General features: G+C 36.1%; 1 non-coding gene across 1 annotated transcript; it reads right to left on the reverse strand.

Moving 5' to 3' along the window:
* Nucleotides 1-5912: 5912 nt before the first annotated feature.
* Nucleotides 5913-6017, reverse strand: LOC114678597 (small nucleolar RNA U13). Its single transcript, XR_003730030.2, has one exon. It is a non-coding gene; the product is annotated as a small nucleolar RNA U13 (small nucleolar RNA).
* Nucleotides 6018-7059: the final 1042 nt, after the last annotated feature.

A 7059-nucleotide genomic window follows, 5' to 3' on the forward strand; every position in this document is an offset into this window, starting at 1 on the left:
ATAATTTTACCTATCAAAATTTGTTTAAAATAAATATCTCATTTGTTTTATCTGCTTTGACATTAAGGATAAAATAATCTTAACCATCTTTTATGTAATGATTAATTCCACTAATATTAATTTACTTAAATGCTGCATCCATATCTCCATGCCAATTTATATGCCATAATTCCACATATGTTTATTTATAAAGAAATGATTAGGACAAAGTCAGTGTAGGTTGGGGAATATGTAGCTTGACATCTAGAAGGAAAATTTGATTCATTTGGTTTTCCATGGTGTGGAAGGTGTTTGGGGTGCTCACCAGTGTTTCTGGTTTCACTGTTTAGGCACACAATGTTGGGGGACACTGGTGGGAAAGGGATTATATTTCCACTCTTTCTTGAAGATTGACGTGATCTGGTGACTCAGTTTAGTCAACAAAATGTGAGTAGAAGTGACAAGCAGTGCTTTGGTGCAGAAGTACTTACCATCCACATGAGACTGCCCAGCACACTCCTTTGCTGTGGTGACTCGGGAGCACTATTATAAGGATGGTGCCATGCAGTCAGTGCAGCTATCGAAGCAGAGCCCATGCCTTCAGGACAGACATTTTCAAGGGATATGAAGGACTTTGGGTGACTGAGAAACAACATTTTTTTTTGCACTAAATATCTGATATTATGGTGGTGTTTTTTGTTACTACAGCATAAACCAACCAATTCTGACAGATATCCATGCATACCACTTTTGCCTCTAATTAGGTTGTACTTTAATAGGCAGTCAGTCTGTTTTGCCGTCCACATATGTTTTTGACTGCACTGCCTTTTGGTAATTAACTGTCTTTTTTTCCTAAGCAGTGTGAAGCTTTGGCACCTTTCCCCTTCTTCACTTGCACCATCTCAGATGAAATGCACTGGACATAATGTCTGGGTTCAATGCTTCGTAATCTACTTGTGCTGGCTCCAAGAAGATAATTTTTTGAAGCATTGGGAGGACATTTTTCCATTTGTTTGATTTTATGGGTGAACACAGTACACGATAGAAGGAGTGAATGGGATCCCAACTGGACAGCAGAAAAGGACTTTGGAGCTGCCATAAAAATTGAAAACTGGCCGGGCGCGGTGGCTCTCGCCTGTAATCTTAGCACTTTGGGAGGCCTAGGTGGGCGGATCATGAGGTCAGGAGATCGAGACTATCATGGCTAACATGGTGACACCCCGCCTCTATTAAAAATACAAAAAAATTAGCCGGGCATGGTGGCGGGCTCCTGTAGTCCCAGCTACTTGGGAGGCTGAGGCAGGAGAATAGCGTGGCCCCAGGAGGCAGAGCTTGCAGTGAGCCAAGATCGCGCCACTGCACTCCAACCTGGGTAACAGAGTGAGACTCCATCTCAAAATAAAATAAAATAAAATAAAATAAAATAAATTAGGAAATAGTGTGCATGTCCAATGACTGAAGATTTGACATTGTCTCTACTCTAGAAATCCCCGTTCTTGAAAAAATACAGTGAATGAAGCAGTTCTTGTTTTGATGTGGACACTTCCTTGAAATTATCTCTCTCTCAGAGCTTATTTTATGCCATTATAACCCTTGTACTAAAGTGGCCCCTGAAAGTAGAAATTCAAGGCGCTTTATGGAGGAGGAGGGGGTGTGGTGGTTCATTTGATGTGGACCTTTATCAAGTTTTTGGAAATCTTAGTCTGGCATTCCCCAGTTAAAGAAAAGATGATTTCTGAGGGAAAATAGGGACATTTAAGAATTTTGAAAAAAAAAAAAAAAAAGAAAAAGCTATCCATTTAATCCACTTATAAAATACCTTCTTCTAGAGCACATTCATTTGCAGTCTAAATGAGACTTGAATTGACCCAGGAAAGAATGTCATTGCAATGCCAGGTTTCAAATGCAGAGTGCTCGGTGCTTCTTTCATCTGCAGGTAATGTCATTATATATTGCAATCACTCTGATGGCATCTGCTCATTAGGAATTCATTGAGTGCTCATGTGGCTATAATGCACTTCCATTTGTATTCTGAGACAATTTAGCATTGGGGAACTTAAAAGTCATTTGATCAATCCTGTGTGGAGCTCCTGTTCACTCCAGGCAAATTAATGTGAAGATCATTGTAACATATTAAACATCTAATTGTTCATTGATGAAGCAGTAACACTGAAGTGTTCATATTTAAAGATGTAATATTTCATTGAATTTTGAAGGCATAAAAGTATTTTTCCTAGTTAGATTGAGTGGCAAAGACAGAGGAAGATTAACACTGAAATATGTAAAACTTAACTCATTGTTTTGACATGTTTACTTTCACAGTTTAGGAAAACTGAGGGTATATTATCTATGTATGGTTTGCTCATAAAATCATATTTTCCTATATATTAAGTTTAAAAGTATAATCTTTATAAAATCAAACAATGCTGAATTTACAGATTAGTCCCTTGCTTTCCCTAGTTTTAATGAATTTGCAATGATTCTGAAAGGATTTAAATGCTGTTGAACTTAGGAATTTAATATGTCTTCACATTTTTACGAAACTATGAAGCCATCAAAACCTGAGAATAGAAGAAACCTTCAAAGTAATAGTAAAAAATGGGAAAAAATGATGGAAGCTGTACTTTCATAAACTCTACCATGTTATGCAATAGTGAAAGTACTTATTTTTTTTTCAGAAGAGAGGTTGATGGAGAGGGGGAAAAAGGGAGAATTTCTCCTCTTTCAAACTCACTACAGGCAAATGTTGTCATATGAAATATTCCTAAACAGTCTTGTTTTCAAATGGTGTTAAGAAGAGAATATGTTTTGTCCTGTTAGCATTTTTAATAATTTCCAAAATTCAGAGGTTTTTTTCAGATTAAGAGAAGTCTCTCAATATTTCTTTTCTTGCTTTTGTGTTTTTATAAACATAGATTTGAATTTTTATGTTTTCTAGAAGAATCCAGAAAAGGAGAATATGAATGAAAGGCAGTTTTATACAAAAAAAGGCCAGTCAACATATTTTGTGAGGGGCTATGACTGGCAATATTTCAGTCCATAATATTGGGACAAATACCTGAAATTCTTACGTGTGAAATTGCAAACCTTTAGAAGAAATTATAACGATGACCTAGTACAATCTCCTCATCTTACAGGTGATGAAACCAAAACCTAGATATCAAATTAAAAGCTCCTTTTTACAACACAAGATCTTAGAGATGAGAGCTTAAGAATGACATTAATAGATAGCATACAACAGTTTGAATATTTATTCAATATTATAACTACAAATACCCCAGCAGAACCTCTCTAAGACCTTATAATTATTTTAGGTTTTCTTATACTTAATTTACGTGGTTTCCCTAAAGGTAACCGGATTCTAAGTTAACTCAAAGCTGAAGCTTGAAATAAGCATGCAGCTTTATTCATTCATTTATTTATTGAAAATTATCTTCTAAGAACAATGGAGTACTAGGCACTGTTCTAGATATTTATGATATGTCAGTGCTTATATAAACAAAAAGCTCTGCCCTGGTAGCAAGGACACAGACAAGTAATAATCAACACAATAAATAAGTTGAAAGATAGAAGGTGATTGTGCTATGAAAAAAAAAATAGAGCAGGATGGGAGAATTGGAAGTACAGGACGGGGTTAATATGAAAGATGGTTGCATCTTTAAATGTGGTGGTCAAAGTGGACTTGATAAAGGTGACATTTAAGCAAAGGTCTGAAGGCTGGGAGGAAGCTAACCAAATGGAAGTGGGTGGAAGAATATTCTTGATGAGGGAACAGCCAGCACAAACTCCAAGGTGAGATTGTGCTTGGTATATTAAAGAAATAGCAAGGAGGCTAGTCTGGAGTGGAGTAAAAGACAGGGATCACAGAAGAAGAAAAAGTCAGAAAGATTGTCAGGGATCCAGACCTTGTGGGACCATGTAAAGAATTTGGATCGCTGTGGTTGAAAGACGAGCGGTTCGAGAAATTAGAATGGAAGAGTGACATAAGCTAATATGATGTCTTAAAAAATCATTTTTGGCTGTGTTGAGGACAGCCTCATCTTTAATGCAGAGTTTTAATTCCTCAAGACCTCTTTTCCTTGAGCTCTTTTGTTATCTTGTTCCTCTGTAACAAGTGCTTTCCCTGGATGGGGAAGGTTTAGAATAGCTTATGAAGGGCCCTGTGACTCTTTGAAAGTCAAGGCTCCTCTTTCTGGGCCTGCAAAGCCTTTGGTGATCTGCTCTGCCGCGGGCTCTGCACCTGTTGACCCCTAGCTGTGCTCCCGCTGGGTGGCCTCTCTAGTTTCTTTTCTCACATGGCACCTCTTTATTATCGCTTCTCCTTAGGAGGTGAAAGAAGGGTGGGATGAAAAATGTTTAGGATTTAATGTATTTATCCTGATCCCATCACTTTTGTTTCCGTAATTATAAAAGCAGCATGTTTTTAACGTAAAAAATTAGGAAATAGAGGCACACACAAAGTCCTCCCAAAAAAGAAAGTATAATCTTCTTACCCAAAGATAACTTTAACACAGTTTTTGTATCTTTCCAGAGCTCTGTGCGCGTGTGTGTTTAAACAAAAAGGGTTTCTATTATGCATACGTTTGTAATCTTCTCATTTTACTTAATATATCATGATTGCATACATGTTAATAAATATTTCTTTATGCCAATGTTGTAATAACTTAGTGCTGTTTCATTTTGTGAATGTATTATTAGTTATTTAATTGTCAGTATCTAGTTAGACATTTAGATGGTAAAGTAGAAAATGTTTGTCCATATATTTAATTCTTCTTTAAAGTAAATATCGAGAATTGGTACTTTAGGTAAGTCAAATGTACACATATTTCTATATTTTTTGATGTATATTGCCACATTGTACTGAGAGTGATAATACCAGTTTTTTAATTCTCACCAGTACTCTATCAGGCCATTTCCTCCTACCCCAAACCCTCACAAACACAGGACTAAAAAAAAAAAATGCAAGTACTAACATGTAAAAAGTTATATATTATTATGTTACTTTTTATTGCTTTGATAATTAACGGCAAATATTTGTCAGTACCCTGCAGAAATCAACTTAGATACCCTTCTTTCACCTGGAAAGAGTTTCTAATGCCTTCATTCTCGGCTGGCCCCCTTTCCTACATGCCATAGAATTTTGTACTTTAAGTACCACGTGTAAACACCAATTTACTTCTCTTTCTGCTCCATTAGGCTTTCAGATCCATGAAGGCAGGGATCCTGCTGTCTTGCTCACTACCAGCCAGTGACTGGCACATCATAGCTTCTGAACAAATAGGTGTAAGTCTTGGAAACCATAATTTTAAAATAATGAAATAATTTAATTACATCACCAGTGGTTAATATCTTTTTGCCCTTCTTAAAGAAAATATATTTTACTGCCCATTTGACCAGCAGAGCAGTGGCTTTTTTCCCCCTAATTTCTAGGCATTAGAAACAAATTTGTACATACTAGAATTCTGGAGAATGAATGAATGAATGAATGAATGAATGGAGGCTCTTTCCATTGTCTATTCCATTTATAGTCTTCTGGTCAGCTGATGAGAATATACCCCCAACCTCTAGACTGAAAGTTGATTAAAAACCCCCAGCAAAACAAAACAAAAATACAGGCAAAGAGGAAACTCATAAATTATGTTTGTTTGATAACTCAAAGTGAATCACATTCTATTTTCTAAATCAATTCAACTTCAGAGCTTTATCCATGACTGGGTTTCTAGCCAATTCTCGGCTTTCCAGGTTATCTAGACACTACTTGTGACCTGGCAGTGCTGTTCTAAATAAATCATGTGTTAAGGGATTTCTGTATAGTAAACTATAGATCTTGTCTCTGTTACACAATCTGTGAATTTCCAACGGAATTTCTATGAAAGTCTATTTCAAACCTCAAATGATTAACTACTTTATTAGCATATATTTCTTTTTTTTCAGGTCAGACAGGTAATGTCCCCACATTGTAACTAGGTTCAGAAGGTGGCACATCTCACATATGTATGTGAACACCCAGTCGTCATGTTCATGAACTACAAGAGGATCATATTACTATATATTTCACTTTAATTTTTATGTACCAGAATATTTGGTTTAGCTAATTTAATGAAATTTGTTAATATTTAAATATTAATAAACACATAATGTTAGTCATTTTAATATAACTATTGAGAAAGTGAAGAAGTGATTTTAGTAAAAGTCAGTTGGTAATGGGTTTTGATTATTTGGACATCTAAGTTCAATGAATGCAAACAAATTAGAAAGGGGACAGGTGAAGAAATTGAGGAAAAGACTCACAGTTATCTCTCTCTCTCTTTTTTTTTTTTTTTTTTAATTGAGACAGGGTCTCACTCTTTTATCCAGGTTGGTGTGCTGTGGCGTGATCTCAGCTCACTGGAACCTCTGCCTCCAGGGTTCAAGTGACTCTCCCACCTCAACTTCACCAGTAGCTGGGACTACAGGTGTGCACCACCACACCTGGCCAATTTTTGTATTTTTGGTAGAGATGAGGTTTCACCATGTTGACTAGGCTGGCCTTAAACTCCTGACCTCAAGTGATCTTCCTGCCTTGGCCTCCCAAAGTGCTGGGATTACAGATGTGAGCCACTGTGCATGGCCTCATAGTTATCTCTTAATTACTGGTAAGATGGTTCAAAAGGATTATCTGAAAACAATATAAATAATCTTTTCTTAAAATTATATTTTTAAACATAATGACGTTATGTTGGGGATTGGAGTTGAATGCAAAGTACTAAAAACAAGACTCTGAAATATTTTAAAAAATAATGCTTTTATTTATTTCTAGTTTCCACTCCTAATTATCAGACTAAGCAATGACAAAGGTTGGTACCTAGAATAGATATAAATTGCACAATTGCATGGTGGATGAATTGTTCAAAAGAGATGACTCTGTTCTCCAGGAGACCCATTTATTTTTCAATTAACAAAGAGTAAAAGGCCTTTTCTGACACTTTTACTTAAGGGACAGGATAAAAAATATGCCACTTATGCTTGGTAGGTTTAATTAAATGTTTGGTTTAAGCTTAGAAGAAACTATTTGTTTTAGCCAGTTCGGATTGTAATAGA

This window comes from Macaca mulatta, chromosome 5 (assembly GCF_049350105.2).
Source record: "Macaca mulatta isolate MMU2019108-1 chromosome 5, T2T-MMU8v2.0, whole genome shotgun sequence".
NCBI classification, from domain to species: domain Eukaryota; kingdom Metazoa; phylum Chordata; class Mammalia; order Primates; family Cercopithecidae; genus Macaca; species Macaca mulatta.